Below are 20,000 nucleotides of genomic sequence, written 5' to 3' on the forward strand. Positions count from 1 at the left end.
CGGGTAGAATTTCACAGATCTGCCCTGTGTCTCGCCATGTATCGTCTTTGCAGCCACTGCTTGCAAAAATAACTGACTTTACAAATATGTGAAAGTGCGGACACCATGAGTACGATTAAGAGACGTGTATTATTCATATTGTATTTCATGACACTTTTGCTTTGCTTTGTTCTGCAAAGTCATCATGAGATAGGATAGGGATTTGTCTTTAGATTATATTATGGGATGTGTTAGGACCTCATTTTTGAAGGTTGCAAACAAAAAAGATGAATGCTTTTTGTAAGCATGTTATTGGAGGAAAGGCAAAAATAAATGACCCTGAGGTAATCAATTTGTAGTCTATTCTATAAACACTGAAAAAAGGTTAACATGTCAAAATATTGTTTTAAATCAAAATAAAAATTTAGAAAAAGGGCTGCACCATAGGCTGAATGTTTTACATTCATAGCCCATTCACAATCACCTATGTTAATATTCCTCACACACATTTTGTAGTAATGTCTTGGAATTATTTCTCTCTATTTGTAGAGTTTTCCCCTTGGATTCTTATCCTTATCTGGAGAGAAATTAAGAGTGGCATTGTGAGTTATTTTGTTCTTCAAACATGCGGTGTTACTCTGGAGTAGCAATCAGAGTAAGTTGTGGATGAGCATTTGCAAGATGGAGAGGGGTGTCATAGCAGAGCCGAGGGAAAAGCAGCATGTTTCATTGTGTCTAGGGCTCTCCATCTACGGTTAAATGTCAGAGTGTGCATTGTGCTTACTGTTACTGTGCATTGTTTGATGAAATAAAAGGAAAGACCTTTGGGTTTAAATATCAAGTGGTTGTTTTGGGAGAGTGTATTTTAATTAGAGACAGAGCGAAAGAGAAGGGTGACTCTATGACTAATGCATGCCCAGAGCACTCCTAGCTTCTCGTGACAAATTAGATTTTGTAGACTTTACCTCTCTCAGAGTGAACAGGCGTGGAATAATAGAGTGCACAGGAACACTTTCTTTGATAAATTGTCTGCGGGGGGTATCGTTTTATAGTGGAGCAGAGCTAAAACAATATCAGTGTTGCCATAATAGGAATGACCAATAATGATAAGATAGGATAACACTTTATTGATGCCCAGGCGGGGAAATTTGGGAATGGGCCGGGTCTCTCATAAATATGCACAGCCCAAGCATTCAGAAAGTGTGAAAACACATGTGAGAGTCGAAGTGCTCCTCGTCTTACAGGTCTAAATGTTTGGCTCGCTTAGAAGCGGGTAGCAAAGCTGTTAGCTGTCACTGGCTCTGGCACCTGTGTTTTGAGTCCTGATAAGGGTTGCACAAACCACAAGCACCGAAAGATCACCACTGTGATTTTCTTCTATAATTCTGGGCCATTTTTGATCACAGTGTCTGATTTATTAAGTGTAACTGGAAACATAGTTTGGGATTCTTTTGCCACACATGCTAGCAAAAATGTTTCAATTTCATTTTGAATGTTTGCTCTGTGACTAAACATTATACTAAATCACTGGCACTGTTGACTTCTCAGTGACCCAGGTTTCAAACTTCATAAATAAAACTAGAGGTACACTGGTTATTCAAGTTCTAGGTCTGAAAGCTATGTATGTTTACAGTTATTACCATGTGTGAAAAGTTGTTGTGTATCTGGCTGAGGTAAAGGCTATTTAACTGAAATGGCTGGGTTAATTTTTTTTATACATTCTGTATAATTTTCATATGTGTAGCTGCTGCTCATACATCACTTTATCGAAACTGCTGTATTTTCTGCATGAGACTCTAAATCAAGGATATTCTACCCTGGTGCTGAAGAGCTGCTTCTATGAGTGTTAATGCTTTAAATAGAGTTAGAAGGCCTGCTGTATCCTCCAGGTTGAGTGGCCTTACGCTACACTATTTTTGGATATAAAATGGATCGCATATATCACCACTTGCCAATACCTAATTGGTATTGAGCCATTAGCTCCATCCACCTGGTGACCAGACAGAGTTGTTATTTGATGTTGCTGGCAGACATTGCCCTGGTTCTCAGATGCAGGTTCTGCTCCACTAAGAGTAGGATCTATTGATCTTTTTCTATAAGTGTTATCATAAATTTCTCTCTTATGAGTTAAACAGTGGTTCCCTCCACCTCCCCACTCATTAGGGCACAGCTCTACCAGCAGGAGTATCTCCAGCGTCCGAACCTACCCAAACCCGCTCCCCCACCTTCTCTCTTCTTGTGATGATGGGCTATGTTTTCCCCCTTGCTGATTATTAATCCTACAGCCTCCAGCAGCACGAAGTGCTTTGTGGGGACATATTGTATCTGTCCTTAATTTACTTATTTTCCATTGTTTGTTTTAGTGGAGTAATATTTCACTGGATTGAGGCCTTTTCTTAAAACTTAAAGACCTCTGAAATAGTCAGATGAATGATTTTTCTTGTATTATTTCTTTTATTTTTTTTTTGAAAGCACTGCGTGTGTTTGCATTTGCATAGAATTTCTGAATGTAATTGTCCAATCTATTGGACAATTTCAAACTGTATTGTCCAGTTCCCACTATGTCAGTAGTACTTTTTTCTTTGTGCAGTTTCAAGTTTAACTTTAATTTTCTATGCATTTTGCTTTAATACATATATTTTGAAACTTTATTTACATAAATTGGTCTTTATGTAACCCTTTTAATTAATTATCCAATATTAAAACATACTAGTAAGTTCCTAAATTTTATGTAGTGATTGCTCTGCTGTAATTATCCAGCACATTCTCACATGCGCATAACTACTCCAGAAATGGGTCATGTCCTTCTGAACATGTTCTTGCATGACGGAAGGGGGTTTTGAGTGAAACGAGAGTCCTCTGACTCCCCTTGCAGGACCAACACCTGTTGTCTGGGAGTAAAACCAGTAATAATGCTTGATTATCTCTAAAGGATTGGAATGGTTACTGAAGCTTCTTAGGAAACTGACTCGGCGAGTGGGAATTAGAATTTTTCAGTTTTTTTGTTGGAAGATAAGAAGTAGCACACTGTACAGGTCAATGTAGATTCTTAATTGGGTGAGCTGGTATAAGGGAACAGATGGTGTGGAGCATCAAAGATATGATTAAATGGACGGGGTGCTCTTATAAATTACTCAGTAGCAAGCCTGTGTATCAGTTTAACTCCTTATTACGCCCTCCTTATCGTGTTCTCCTTTTTCGATGGGCCACACCCACAGTGTTGATTGAAATGGAGCTCTCTGGATGGGAGGGCTTGAACTGATGGTGACCCATATGGTGGAATAAATCAGCACTTACCCTCCGAGAGAGCTGACCTCTCATGTTAAGTACAACACTCCCATCTGGATCCTGGGGCCTTTTCAAAGCCACAATTCAGACAGTACATCATTTACTTGTAGGCTGGTATTTTCCTTTCCTTCTGAAATTGTAAATGCATGAATTTTTTTTTTAGAGATTTTCACCATGAAGCGGCTGAAGCCTTTAGTTGAATATGAGAATGGCTAGTTCACTATTTCACGCAGGCTCAGCTCACTTTAGGTAGCTAGCAATAGTAGCCAGTTCAGTCTTGCTAGCTATATACAGTAGTTTAACATAAAATTAATTTACTGCCTGCAAGGTGGCAAGGTGGCTATACTGGCTAGCTGGTAATGTTTTACTCTTCAGGTAAGGTTACAGTAACTTGACATCTGTCAGTAGCTATCATTTCATTTTATCATATCATTGTTTCTTGAATGTATATCTTATTTACACTTTGTGAGTAAAATTTAAATAATACTTCTTTAGGAGTATTTAATTCTTGAGAGTTCTCTTATTACATTTTGAGTAGTGAGTAAATTTTGTCCAAAGTAATGCTTCCTTCACTTGAGTAGGATTCAACTGTACTTTCTCCACACTTTCTCATGCTAATACCTTACAGTGGCTTACAGTATGTGCTCTCTGAAAAGAATGTGAGGCATCTGGAAGAGTGCTTCTCTGGTATTTTGCCACCCATTATGTGTGAATTCATGTGAACAGCACGTGGGCCCTCATGCAGCAGTTCACAAACCTAACCCTGTTGGGAACGAGTGGATTCAGGGACAGTTGATGTCAATCCTGGAAGTACTGAGCTATTACGAAAGTAAAGCTGAGGGCGAATGGCTTGTTCAGTCCTTATGGCCACTGAGAAAGAAGTGTCCTGGAGCAGGTATGGGACATGCTCAGACATGGGCCATAAGTCAAGATATGGTGGCTCTACACCTAATCAGGCTAAAGGCCGTCCTTCACTTGCCCCCTTCATTCACTTCATCAGTATGCTATCATATGTCTCTTTGTCACCAGCACCTCGTTATTGCCACAGTATTTTGAGAACAGAGGGAAGAATCAAAGTATAGAGGCAACCACTCTCAAAACACAGACATTCTGGGTTTATGAAAAAAAAGATATATTTTTCAAGCAGAATTTCCATCACCTCTTCCACCCACGTGTCTACCATCTGAAGGCCCACTGGAAACCATTTGTAAATCTATACCTGGGAGCTTTGTAAGTGGACACAGTTGGACTTTGCTGGTCTGCTTACTGTGCTACTTTGACTGCATTACAAAGGCGGAGGATAGTGGAGTGGGAGAGACGTGAAAAATGTGGCCATTATGAGCTGGTCTGTGCCTAATAGAATTTCCCAAAGCCCCAGAGGGAGGGAGAATGGAGTCCCTCCGCCCAGCCCTATGCACTTACTGTTCCATTTACCTGGAGATATAATTTCATCACTCGCAGCTTAATTGTGTCCGTAGCATCCAGCACGCGGCCCTGACAGAAATGAGAGAGAGAAAGAGAGATGGGAAGGTGGCAGTCAGAGTTTTTCTCCGCTGGCTTCTAAAAGCTCTCTTCCAAACCAACACACTTTACAGGGCTGTGTGCTGAGAGAACAGGTCCCAAGAGGAAGGAAAGCTTTGACTTTCCTTAGCCCCAACCAGACATCTCCTCCAAAACAGCCAAAAATCAAAGGACTTTTAATGTCAAACACTGTCCAAGCATGGAGGCTTCTGAATGTGTGCTCTCTACAAGCTAAGCAAGGGTTCAGTGTTTGAAATAACCATAATAAATGCAATTCAGTCACACTACAGAAGTATATGGATAAATTGTGCAGATCACAGGCACCAAATAAAGAAAGCCACTAAATATTAAAGCTGTTAGCAAACCCAGCTGTTCTTTTGGGCTGGCAGTATAGTTTACTGTTAACCAGAAGAGAGGAATTTATTTGATTTTAACTGATTGATAACTCACAGAGCCACCCAAACTAGAGGCTAGTACTGACAATGACCCAAACAGAAAAAAAATAGAAAAATCAGAACATTATGTAATTAAATAATTATGTACATTACTGCATTGTCCCTCACACTGTGTTTTATGTCCGTAAATATTTTTTACCTTTCTTTTTGTCTTTCCGGGCCTCTTGTGGGACTGTCCCTTTGGAGTTATATACTGGGCTTCACTGTTTGAAGGGGTAATCACTGCAGATTTCCTGTGCCTTTCTTTTTATATGTATATCGAATTCTGGAAGCATTTCTTGTGTGCCGACCAGTGTAAGTGATGACATGCATTACAATGGATGTGGCGGTGCGTGTGAAGAATGCTTGTATGAATACAACAGTCCCTGAATGCTGCAGTCCCACACACCTCTGCCCATTGGTGGCAAGCCTGCCGCATGATACACTCCTGCAATAGAGCAATAGCAGAGTGTTAAAGTCATCCTGAAAAACACTCTTAGCTTAATGCCACTGATATTCAGTCTGTTTAATATTTTATTGATGCTCAGTAAGCTTGAAATGCACAATATCCTCACAAAAATTAGACATATGCACTTCTCTTTCACATCTTTCACTGCTTTTTAGACACCCCCCCCCCCCACCCCCACCCCACGAAGACTGTAGTTGACGGAGGGTTGATCTACTCAGAATCAGGCTGTTACAGATGTTAGGACTGTTGAAGGAGCTGGATGTTTGGTGATTCCTGATGATCATCAGTTAAGTCTTACCATACTGAGTGATGGGTTCATTAACCATAAAAACCATTAAAAACCCAAGTGTTATGTTGCAAATCTTTCTGGGCCAGAAGTCTACCATGAATTTTGGTGGCCATCAAGGGCTTTTGAAGTGACCAGAAGACCCCTGACTGTTTTTGTCCATTTCCTTTGAAGATGCTATCATAAGATAAGATATACTGGGCTGTACTTTATCTTTATGAGCGGGATTTGTGAAACAAAGTGAAACATGGTATATCTTGATTAGGCTGGAAGTGGACTGTGGAATGTCTCTTGTTAAACTTCAGCTGAAAACCCCCAATTCCTCATGTACGTAGCATTCTTAGTCTTTTTCTCCTTTCTGGTGTTGAGACCAACTTGATGTTTGAGTCCCTTTAGGATTAAATGGCCTCTGTTTGAGGACAAGTACACATGATACAAATGCACACCAGGCACACAAGAACAAGTACACACCAGAATACCCACCAATGTGGGAATTGTCTTGAGCATAAGTTACCAAGATGTACTTGTAAATGCCACACAATGTTTAACAATTTGAGAGAAGGAGATTGTGTAGATCTTTTGAGTCTTGAGGGGCCAGGATTTAATCAAGGAATATTAAGGAGTGCAGTACAATCACATGTCCCTTTCAATATTTTACTGCGGTAAAACAGTGAATACTTTTATCATTAAAACTATGTGAATATGTCTAACTGGAAATGCACTTAGAATGATCACACTTGGTATTTTTTTCTGTACATGACTTTATATTTGCCTGTGACCATTGGCCAGTTTTGTTGTAATTTCAGTGCGTGGGAGAGTGTGCAGTTTCTGGTTTTAGTGGTGTGGAGTGATCTTTCTCAGAATCCAGGTGACATGTACATGAAGCACCCCACCAGGAAACAATGATACAGCTGCTCCCACTTTTATATATAGAGATAAAACTGGCTGCAGCCAGCCATAAATTGACTGGGTATTGTAGCAGGGACAAGGCAGACATGAGCAATATTGAGCACCTATTTTTACTGTGTAATACAAAGCCTTATGCTTTAGCCATGCTTTCTTATGTTACTTTTATCGTAAATGTACGATATGTATTTTAATAATTTAAACTTGTATAAAATGATGCATTACATACTCAGTGTATATGTAATGGTCCACTAATGCCACGTCTGATTGGAAGATGCTCATGTTTCATTACTCATTCTGTGAAAGGCTGTTGTTCTGATCCATTTCAGTCCTATACATTAAAACTTCTCAATCTTCAACCAGAATGAGCCAAGTGAATGACTCTCCATTTAAGCTGTTAGAAAGAGCATCATGGCATGAAGCTAAACACACTGTGGCACGTCATCCTCTACAGCATATTGCATTATCAGACTATCTGGCTCTGAGGGAAGCTTGCTCAGTGATGGAGGGGCACCTTGGGTTAGACAGAGGCTAGTGAACCCCAGCATGCTGTACTCAGTTCCCCAGAATCAACTCTTACCTGAGTTTTCTGATTGGCCAGAGGAGGCTCATTAAAGCCACACTTGCACTGGCCTGTGTTAGCTGTAGTTCAGCTCTGTGAGAAACAAGCTATAGGTGTGCCCTTAACATGTTGATTTAGTCCATTAGTATAGTTTCGAACGCTTGTTAACCCAGATGAGAGACCTTGCTTTTTGATTTATAAGCCAATGAAACTTACGCTGATGTAGGCACTACCACAAAAAAATCCAAGCTCTAAAGTTGTTTTGGAGCCAACAGCAGTTTAAAAATATGTGAGACTTGGGTTGCATCAGAATACCATGTATAATTGTGACCGAATAGCTCAGTCAGCTAGGGCACATGTTTCAAGCACAGGCTGAGCGCTGTCTGAGCCAAGCCATGTCATCAGTTTATAATGACTGGGAATCCACGGCAGCACCATTGCAGTGCAAAAAAGGGGGGGAGGGGGCATGAAAAAAAATGGCATGCATGCTGTACGGCTAAAACAGCCAGCTAAAAATGCCACACAAAACATGGTTTGGATTTGGTGGTGTTATGACATCCTAATTGGTAGCACCCTTGTGAAACCCAGACATGTCTCTTTAAATCCAAGTCAAATAGAAAGAAATGCATTGATCCTGAAATGAATCCATATGTCTACAGCTGCTTCCTCAAAGAACATCCTCTAAAATGTTCCAGCAGAGTTGACCAGCAGAGCAACATTATCACCAATGTTGTACTGTGGGTTCAAAGCCTTTGCCCATGCCCTGACTGTGTAGAACAGTTTCTGTGTGATCTCACCATAGATTTAATAATGGACTGTAGGAATTGGAATTTACACATAATAGTGATAGTAATGATATTGACATGATATTTTTACAATACTTTCCTGTCAATAGTTAGTTCAGCAAGGGATGACATTTTTAAGGTATGACAGAGTGAAGAGAAGGAAAAAATTGAGCAAAATGATGCTGTGTATTGTAAGAACTTAAAATTAACACTATTGTGCTGCAAGTTTTCAGACAGAAGCATTTCTTTCTGATGTCTTTCATTCCAGTTTTAGGTTTCAGGGTAATATGTGAAGTGTTTATGGCACTGAAGTATATTATCTTGTTTGGAGGTTTTGCTGCTAAGTGATTTTGTTGCTTAATGCGTATGGATTTCTCCAGATTGCTTCAGCCAGTAATTTACCTTTGTGCTCACTGGAAAGGAACAGTTCAAAATGCCTATGCACAGTCTTTAGGGAGTCTTATTGACTGGAGTCTTTGATTAAGTGGAATGAGTGATTTTTAGCCTGCAACAATCCCTTTTTCTAGGATCTCATTTATATGCCAGTGGCAGTGTGTCACTTAGCGATCAGGACAGTCACTGAGGTGGATTAGCAAAGCTACAGTGAACAGTGTAGATTGTCTTCTCTGCTGGCTGGAGCAATACTAAGGATTGTTCGTCGGATTATCAGGACAAAGTGTCATCTTTTAATGTTCAGTCAAGGATTTATACGCTAGGAATTCTTCCATTGTAGCTGAAACTGTGACAACATGGCTCTTATTCACCGGTAAAAAAGAAAGCTCTGTTTCCTATGAGCAGATATCACATGACCTGTTATAACTACGGCAGTTTGCTGCTCAGACAAACAGAGTTTTGCTCAGAGTTTTGTATTAGTTATAGTGAATAATGCTAGGAATGGTACCTCGTGCCCCTTTGATTAAAAAGGTTATCTATGGTTGTTCCATTGACCAGGAAACTCCATGCTGCATCCATCTTCATGTGTATGTACTTTTTACACAAAATTTTATTTTCATTTAAGGTCCCATGGTACATGTAAAATGAATCTATTCTTTACTTTTTTACCGAGAAAAGAACAAAGCTGTCATGTTGTTATATCATGATCTTAAATATTGCTGTTGCAATAATCTCCCTAATCTATCTTGATGCGTGTGGTTGTTTTTTTTCTAAGACCCTGTCTGTGTAAAAGTGACATGATAAAGGACTGGGGTCCCCTAAATGAATCTAGAAATGCACAGCTGAGGTTGTGTGGCTGTCCTACTGCATACTAAATGCAGAGATGCAGAGTTGGGGTTGTGTGGCTGTCCTACTGCATACTGAAAGCTAACATGGCATATAATATTTTGAATATAGATACTTCATCCTTCCCCCACAGCACTCCCACCCTCCAAACAACTGTGTGTGTATACAAAACACAACAAAAATCATTTCTTGAATGTTTATTAGAAAGAGCTGCTGTTCTATGAACAGGGGCAAAGATTCAGTAATGTAATAATGTTGGGAAGGCAGTCCATTAGTGCAGTAGATGCACATTAGCCTGTGTATCACAAACCCGGCTGCTTGTGTCATTTGTTTGCATAAGGTGTTATTGGTGGTGGTAAGCTGGCTGGAGGACAAACATTTGTTCTGTATTGGCTATAATAAGGTGTCAGACTGTATGTTATGTTTAGAATCTCTGCCGTTGTTGAAGTGAAAGTTTTATGTTGAAGTGAACAGTGTAAATGGCAACTCAAACTACATATCCGTAGCAGGTTCTAGGGAGTGTGTTTTCCACAGTGAACTGTTATGCTCTCTGTTATGTGCTTGCTGTGTTTAAAAACAATGACCCAAATGCAAAAATTAAAACTAAATTAAAATAAATAGCCATTGGTTTACCTTTGACAACAATAATTTATTGGGCCTTGCTTGAGACTGGAATCTTGTATGTCATACATGCTAAGCATGCCATTTTTTCACTCACTGTACACTTGATTCCCTGAACCTTTAGCTCTCAAGGCTCATAATAACTGGGTGCTGTCACCTTATCACTGTAGGAAAAATTAAGAGGTTACTCTTGGATCCCTGCATGCAGGTGGGTGATGTAACACCCTGTTACCATAAACCAACTTCTGTGTTTTATTTGGGACACAGTGTGTAGAACAAGGAGCTAGCAGGATTATTATGAAGGATTAGTGATGCCACAGGAAAACGCTGTATTGATATGGACTGATTGGTCTGGACAGGTTTGTAACGGTAACCCAGAAGAGGATTAGTTCTGCAGTGTGGTTTTGCTGTGAACAGGTAGTCACAGGCTGCAGGAGAGGGTAACCAAACCTGATGTTGATCCTTATGTCCTGTACAATCTTAACCATGCCTTAGCCTCCATCTCCTGCCACCCCAATCAAGACCTGACTGAACCCATTAGCCCCTCGGATTAGTGACCTCACCAGAGGATAACGCAAAACAGAGGGGAGCGCAAGGAGATGGCTGCTCGCCTACCCCTCTCTTCTGCACCAACTGGGGGCTCTATCCATCACCTCTCCCACTCGTTCATTCCCTCTTTGTTCCAACATGTGCTGTGCAGATTCTTGTTTTGATATTTCTACGGTCTAAAGGCCAAAGAAATGAATAAATTAAAAGCCAGAGGGGTTCAATTTGGGCATGGGCCATTCTCTTACAGTGAGTGAACCTTCCAAGGAGGCCAAACCTCTTGTGAGAGGGAGGAGCTGGTTTCAAGGGGGGGGACTTTCCCTGTAATAGCTTTGAGCATCTTTCCATGGAGCCTGAGTCTTGTGAGATGTGTCCTGCTTTCATTCGTTTTCACTGGAGGCTTTCTCCAGCGGAGCAGTTGTCTATCCTAAAGTGCATTTACATGTGTAATGCAAGGCCTGCAGAGCGCGGTAATGTCTGGTATTATGCAATTGCAGGAAATCCCATGAGCCACTGCGGTGAGTGGTGCACAAAAGGGGGAAATGAGGAATGAGGAATGGGAGGAATTCAGTCTTAAATGCACCCAGATTTTCTGCATTGAGCACATTTTATCTTGCACATTTGATGTAAGATGTAAATAAACATGGAACAAATTTCATGCAGTGTCTATACTGTATTTAGTGTAGGTGACAGTTTTGCAGAAAGTAAAATAAAATGCCAGATTCATACAATACATATGCACTGCATCACGCACAAACACCTACCTCAATAAACACCCACCAACAACACATTAATACCAAACTTTAGTTTTCAGAACATCTTATTTCAGTTATTGATAAACAAATATGGGGAAAAATGCCGTGAATAGAAAAATACAGAGAAAATTTCCCTTTGAAAATAATGTATTAGTAGTATTAAAAGTAGTAGTAGTATTAGAATGTCACAAGTATATCATGATCTGTGCACAGTGTTAAGTTTTGTGTGCAGACATGTGGCGAAGGTGGCAAAACACCACGTCATTGTGTGTGGACTGCATGCAGCAAAGTATGGGCACGTGTGGAAGTACATCACATAGTGCAGGTGTGCAGCGTGGTAATTAGGGAACTGAACTTACCAGAATGTTACACGTTAACTCCTGGGTGAGGTAATGCTGCTGTTCACTCAGGCAAAGTAATTATGAAATGTATGAATGGTTAATATGTAAAAAAAGAAAAAGATGGAAGCCTGCAAATCCTTTTAAATAAAGGTGTCTTCTAAGCTAATAAATAATGATGAATGATTGCTTTGGTTGCCATAAGTGACACTAACATAAAAAAGGGAGAAATTGCTGTTGGACGGTACAGATGTTTGTCCCATTCTGAGGTTCAGTGACTGTATGCTCTGAATGTTTCTCAGTTACAGATGTTACACTGACATTGCAGCAATGCAGAACTTGGCTTTTTTAAGAGCGTAGAGTTCTCTTTTAGATTCCTGTCAAGTAAGAGTTATGACCAAGCATTTACAACATAATGTGTATTGGTAAAACAGACATAATGGTAAAAAAGTCACATACCCAATGCCAGCGACACATTCCGTTGAAATATGTGTTTGTCTGGTGCATTTCACAACCCCGTATAGAAGCACAACATCTTGCCTCTTCCTTCCTTTCAATCAAGGGGAGCACATCTTGTGGTCGAGTAAAACTTCAGTATGAGACAAGTACAAATTCAAAAGTGTTTGTACTCTTTGTCTCTTAGGGGAGAAGCTGTCTTCATTTGCGTTTTAGTTTTGAAACAGGAAGGGCTGCGTGTGCTGTTACAGTTGTAGATCTGGGATCTAGACCTGAGGGGCCTTGTGATCACAGCTGAGGAGCCACTGCTGTTATGCACTTGAGTGAGTTGTCACCTCCGTTCCCCTAAGAATGCAAAAAGAAGTTCTGCCTCAATCTACCTGGGTAATAGCACCCATTTAATAAAGGTTGGACATTATCATTCATCTCCACTTCGAGCTGCAACGTTATTTGGCAGCTTTGAAATGTCAATAGTTTTAATCACAAGGCTTTCCCACATGGCTTGATTGGTGAAACAAAACAAATCAAGGAAAATTATATCTCTTTCTCAAGGTATTTGACCCATGGACAATACACACCCACTCTTTTTTTAAAACAATGATTTGTTGTTCATGTCTGGTGAAAACAATTTGCATCCATAGATGCACAGGGAAAAAAAATCTATTACTGGCTGACAGACATTCTTTATTGTTTCACTTTAATGGGCCTGGCAAAACACAGAGGCATTAATGCATTATCATAAAAACAATTTATACAGCTCATTAAAAAGGACTGTCTCCCTGTGATCACTGAGGCGTGGAGCCTGCTCAGAGATGAAGAGGCGTGCGGGTGTTTTTAGCATCTCCTCTTTCTGGCTACGCGCCATAAAATTTCAACAGCATATTATTGCCATCCTGTCCCTTGTGCTGTTCACCTTGTGCTCTTCTGGCATCGCATGGTGTTCATGTGACAGGGGATCATAGGTGAACAGTGTCCTCCTCCATTTCCTCCAGTCGTGCCAGGGGATCTTTATGTATCACAATGAATAAGAATCTTGATTTAACTTGTTATCCGAAGGATGGCGTCCCCTACTGCACAATATCCCTTCATTGACTTAGTCATTGACCACTCCCATCAGCAAACTGCTTATTACAGCATGTCTCCTATCCAACTTCTAAGTCTAGCCCAGCTTAGCCTCAGGCATGAGACAGGAAAAAGCTACAAGGTGGTATGGCTGCTGGCTAGCTTCCTGAACTGGTTAGGTTTATTATCACCATTGTACGCTTTACTTATTGTAACCAAAAGAAGTCTTATCTTTTCAGATCAGTCAATCTATAATGCTCAGAGAATGTCTGATTCTACAGTAAGCCATTTGGCTGTCTAGTGCTGAATATTGTCTGAAATTTATCCAAATACTGTACCTTATCACTTAAAATATTGTGTGTTGGGAGGGCTTGTGACAACACAGGTCAAGTAAAGCATTGTGTGTGTGTGTGTGTGTGTGAGTGTGAGAGAGAGAGAGAGAGAGAGTGGGTGTGTGAATGTGTGAGTGTGTGGGGGGGGGTGATTAATAAGTTGAAACATTGGTATATTGTGTCACAGCTATGGCATATTTTAAACTTGTGGGACAGTAATTATGTGTTTGCATGCAGGAGGACACCAGCAGAGCAGTGTGCTGCTTGTCTCATATTGAACCCATTTGTGTAATATGTTGTGGTTTGGATGAATTATCCATTGAAAATAGGAATCAGCTGAGACTGAAGTGAAACCGAGGAGAAGATGAAAGCTCGTTGTCATGTGATTTAGTGATTTGTTGCGAGGGGGAGGCGGTGAGTGGTACAGACGAACAGATGGCTCAGTGCTTTCGTCACACTTAATGACTGACACAAGAGGAAGCTCACAACGAAGTGTCAGTGATAGTGCAATCACACTGTTTTGCAAGTGTGTGTGTGTGTGTGTGTGTGTGTGTGTGTGTATACATGCACTCCACACAAGAGCAGGTCAGTTTTGATGTTTAGATCAAAAGAACATTCTACCTATTGGAAATCGAGTGCAGTGGCATGGTGGTCCCTTTCCCCCTAGGGTGGTGCAGCGATTGAGTCGGAGTTGTGGATTGAGTCATTTCCGCACATGTTCAGCACATTCTTTCCTCACTGGGCCTGGTCGTGAGCACTCCCTGCTGTGTGTGGCTCTCTGCACACTTATTACCGCAAACAAATGGAAACAAATGGATGATCTAAGCAGAAAACGAGGAGTAGGAGTGCGACGTACCGTCACTAGTCAGTGACAGCTGGAGGACAGGGAGGAACCATGCTGACAATGCACTGAGGCTTTTTCTCTGCATGGCCTGATCTGCACTGGGCTCATCCACTCTCCTCTCTAACCTCTCAGATTTTTAGCTACTGAATGGATGTTGCACATGGATTGAGCTGCATGGTGTAATGGCACCCACTGGAGCCCAAAGAGGGCCTGGGGTAATTACCTGAGCAAGCTGGACTATTCAGGTACAGCCGCTCCAGGGAGCCCAGAGAGCTCCGTGTAGCCCAGAGTGGGGGTGGTGGGGGGCCACGCCTTCATTGATGTGGGTCATGGGCCAGTTCAGTGAGAAAAGGACAGGCTTCTATCCCAACCTTGTGCTGAACCTTACTACACATACATACGTGCTTGTGTGCGTGTGTGTGTGTTTTATTTTCTCACACCACTTGCTCACTTGATTGCAGTTAATAGTTCCAGTACATGTCTATAACCCTCTAGCGTATGTGTAGAACCCCAGCCCTCCACTTCCAGATTCTTTGTAAAGGTTCCATGTAAAACATGCATCATCCAGGTTTCCCAGAGCTGCTTGCTCTGGGACAGAGCTTTTAGAGACGCTTGACTCTGTATGCTTCCACGCATGTTGTTGTTGATAAGTCAGAGGGGTTTTCTGCCTTAACGTGGTACAAGGACCCTCATGAAAACAAACAGGGCTTTTGTTGTGTAGAGTAAATAAACCCAATGGTCATGATGCCAGCTCTGCATGTTTGGCTGCTCCAGCTCGCTTTTTAAGGGGAAAAAAAACATTTGCAGCTGGATGTAGATCATACATTTTAAACTTCCTTTTATCTGACATTTTTTTTTTGTGTCTTGGTTCGATAGTGGATCTGTGTACAAGATGTGTACAAGATTGCAGCTGTGATGTGTCCATCTTAATCAATGTTTTAATGTATCTTGTTAGAGACTGGTGTCTTAAGTCTAATATCTTTTGACTGTTTTTTTAAAATGCTCTTTTCTCTGTTTGCTTGCATGATTGTTGCAAGTGATGTGGCTTTTTTCCCTTGTACTGATGTGTAGAATTCAATCATGCTGTGAGTCTTCTGGCTATGTAAGCGATTCTGACTGTTTATTCAGATTCAGGAACTGAATATCTTCAGTTCCTGAATCTCAGCTTACAGTTCCTGCACCGGTTAGTTCATTTTAAAAATGGCATCTTGGAAAAAAATCACACAAGGATGTATGTCCTCATGTCATAGGATATCATAGGGGTGTTTGCGATCGATTTTTAAAAAATATATCCTCGTCTTCACATTTTGAGCTGACTCATTTGCTTGAATCATCTTGGAAAAAAAGACATTTAGCATCAGATTGGTGGTTCAATTTACCAGCACAGCTTGATTGATCCGCTGATCAGATTAAACCGCTTCTCAATTGCAAACCAGTAGAATTCATCCCTGCCCATATTGATCCTGTTTCTCCTCGTAATGTACTCTTGCTGCCAGCCTGATTGTGTACTGAATGGGCCACATTCTATCTGGCATATACCTCCAACCACAAAATACCTCTATTTCCTTTTAACCAAAAACTAACCAGTAAAAGTATCTTAATTGCCTGCAGTTCACATGAAAGGCACTCTGGAATGTTCTCCAGACATTGTCAGTTCTTCATCTTAAAAAATATCATTTAAGATGCCTGACTAATTGGATGTCGACATTAACTTTTGCTTTGTTTGGGGGGAAAAAAATCACCCATAAGACACTGTTTAGCATGAGACCAAGTGTAGGACAGGTGCCACTATAAAGCAGTGGTCTGTATTTTTAAAGTCAAGTGTTATTAAAATTTTGTAATCATCAGACAACACCCCTTACACTGACTGACAGTGATCACTGAAATCTCTGTGCAAGAGAAAAAAAAATCATAATGATACTTGCTTAAATTATAACACTTGTAACCATTGGTGACTGTTCTTGGCCTTGCCTATAGTCAGTGCTAGCTGCAGTATGAAACTGCCAGTTTTTAACTATGAAACTCATAGTTTGACATGAAAGCCAGTATAGTTTATTGTATTACTTTCACTAGTTTATTTAATTGTTCATTTTTATCGTTTATTGTATGTCTGCTGTAAAATTCTAATAAATTCACATTTACATAATACAGTGTACATTATTAATTGTTACAGAGAGCATTTAGCCTGTTTATTTTTAAACATTCCTTCCCAGAGATCAGAGTCCCAGGCATCCTTGAACCCCATCACCTTGGAGAACCATAGAGATGGCTCTTTGCTGCCTTCAAGTCTAAAAGACATTGACATGGGGATCTGTACAATACAATCACACAAGGCCTGTACGATGCAATCACAGGAGGCCTCTAAAATACAGTCACTGGTGGCCTGCAGAAATGCATTTACATATTAGGGGCAGACCAACAACCAGATCTCCTCCTTGAAGAGAACCTGCTACCAAGTGCAAAGGTTAACTTTACACTGGTGCACAGTCTGTAGGAGGTTTGTCACTACACCATACCATCGACATTATCCAGTTCATTCCTCTACATCTCATTCCAGTCCACTTAGCAGTGAGGAAACCTGTGAAAAGTGTAAACAAATATCCTGTCTGTTAGAGGCCACAAGCATATTGCTGGATGAAAATGGCTACTTTGGCATTTGTTGGGTGGATGTTATGATAGAGAGTTGTGATGAAAATTTCCATTCTAAAGCGACATGCCTGTTGCCAATAGGAAATGAAAGTGCCCAAAAGACCATTACAATGTCATGTGATGAAAACAAAATAAAAAAATACATATCAGACCCTGGCTCTGGCTCTTTGGCATGACAATGAACAGAAATATGAGGCAGCAAGCCAACCAATAAAAAGAGAAGTCTCCTTAGTGTAGGGGGGGATGGAGGTGGAGTGCAGTTAGAGCAGAGTGTCCTACAGGCTCAAGGATGTAGTACAGCCACAGGGCTTCTGCACAGACCTGTGGTATGAGCTAAAATCATAGACCTTCAATCACAAAACTTGAATAACAACAATAATAACAAAACACGCACAAAACAAATGAAAACATCAAAAGAGACCTGAAGCATTTCCCAGGCACTTGTGATGCAATTTCGTAAATGCATTGTAATACATATTTACACTTCTAAGTGCTACAAACCAGTCATGTGGAATACTGATTCTGAAATGAAAATACTATTCATATTCCTAACAGGCTAATAACAATAAAGAGAAATCGAACAAATAACTATAGGGAAATGAAGCTTTGTATGGTTTATAGATTTATATATTTATGTATCTTGACCATTTTTAAAATGTTGATTGTTCCAGGTATCAGTATGTTCACTTGACACTATCATCAGCAATGAAAAAATCTGATTGGTCAACTATGGCTGTGTTTATGTGTTATCCTATTTGTTGGGCCCTGCCCAAACATGTTCCCTTTGAAGCACAAACTGCACAGGACCTTCAGATGAGCATTATGTGAAAATGCAAATTGATTGGTGCACTAAACAGTGTAACTAATGGGTTCTCTAATTGGCTGGATCGGCCATATTCACACCAGCCATCAATACCAATGAAAAATGCAAACACCACAGTACAGAGAATGACTCACAGTTGAGGACCACATGGCTATCTAATGCAGGCTGAAGCCCTGCCAATTATCTCTGCATGTGCTTTAATGACACCGCTGTGGACAGACACCATGGGAGTAATGTGTTTGAAATTGCTCTCCATCCAGTTTTTGGCAGAGATTAGGATTCCACACATTGCACTGTGGACTTGCTGAGCAAGGGTCATGCAAAACCTAATTTTGTAATGCTCAGTTTGCGTGTTTATTTTGGTATGCCCTAAGCCGGACTGTGAAAATTTACATTCTGTGTGTGTAATACCCCTCCCACCCATGTGGTGGTGCTCATGCTGTGAGTCTGGAGGGCAGCAATGATGTTCACTGAAGTTATATTTTTACTACATTTACTATGTGTGCTACATATGGTGTTTATAAGAGTCAAAGTAAAGGAGACTTATTAGCCTTATCTCCAGTGCCTTGCTAATGTTCATAAATACCCACTCAAAACAGAAGACTGATTTACAGTGTTGGTGTTCTATTACAACATTTTACAGATTCATAAGATTCCACAGTCTGCCAAATGCTTTACCATAAAACCCAGCCAAAATTACGACAGGTTTCTCAAGTGTTGCATTGGGGAATGGATGCTGAGATGACAGTAGGAATATCTGTCCTGAAAAGCTTGTCTTCTGGTGTGTGTTCACTGGTGAATGCTGCTGCTGCTGCTGCTACTGCTGTGTGTGTGTAAGTGTGAGTGAGTGTGCACTCACACATCTCTCTTTAGGCATGTGAATGTGCATTTCTATCAGCAGGGGGTGTGTATCTGTGTCTGTGTTTACATGCATTCTGAGAGGGTGTGTCTGTTTGTTTTTCTGTGTGTTGCGTGTATTTGTGTTAGGGAGGAATAAACAGGAATATATAGGTATAAAGGCTACCTGGAGACAAGGCTGGGTAATACTGTGTATTCACATTCCATGAGTTGCATATTCAAGCCTCGTTCACTTGTAAATCTTGTTACAAGAATAACAAAAAGGTAATGCATTGTAAATCAATGAAAAAAAGAGCTCAGTTACATTCAAAATATGAACTGCAAGAAAAAAAACAAAGATTTTATCCATGTCCATGGTGGTGACAGAGTTGCTGGGGCTGTTGCTGTGTGGCAGATATCACTGCCACAGTGGTTCTAATCCTGTCAGTATGGGCACTGAAGTCAACCTTGGCATACTGTCTTTCTGAGCAGTTCCCCATAACTGGCCATTCACTCAACCCGCAGTCCAAGAAGCAGGCTACAGTTAGCCGTTAAAGACCCAGGCACAAGCCGTAGTCCTGTAGTATATGATACTTGACAATGACACGCTATGTTTTACAGACGTATACAATGTGATTAACATAGAGCTATTTTTTGGTTTGCTTGTCTGTAAAAGGGCTCATTAACCTTCTCCGCAAAGGAGCTCTGAGCGGCCTGTTGAGTTCCAGGTAGGTTTGTGGCTTCCATTCCTACACAGTGATTGAGTTTGGTGGAGGAGAATGGAACAGAGGCATTAATGAGAAAACCAATCACCTCCAAGCACACCTTGGCTGGAAACAGGAGGTAAGAATAGAAATCCTACAGGGGTATTAGGGAACCATAGGTTGTAAGTCTGTTTGTCTCTGTTAGTCTAAGGCATAAAGTCCACATATGAAATCACAGTGAGTTTCTCATGAGACGGAGCCTCTAATCTCACTTGGTTTGTGTAGCAGGGGAATCGCGAATACTGGATTGGATCATTCCCTCAGGACCTGTCACTGCGGTGCTGGCAGCGAGAGGGATCGGAGGGCAGGACGTTACGGAGGAGTATGAGTGAAGAACAAGCAGAGGGATTGTAGGCAGGGCAGGAGGGGAGACTGTACTGCGATCATGGGCACATCCTCCATCCTCATTAAAATCATCCTCATAGTCCTTCATGAAGAACTGCTCCTCCCTTAAAAAAAAAAAAACCTCTGTCACTCGCCCCTCTCTCTGTTCACACGATCCAG

This window comes from Megalops cyprinoides, chromosome 19 (genome assembly GCF_013368585.1).
Source record: "Megalops cyprinoides isolate fMegCyp1 chromosome 19, fMegCyp1.pri, whole genome shotgun sequence".
Lineage (NCBI taxonomy): Eukaryota > Metazoa > Chordata > Actinopteri > Elopiformes > Megalopidae > Megalops > Megalops cyprinoides.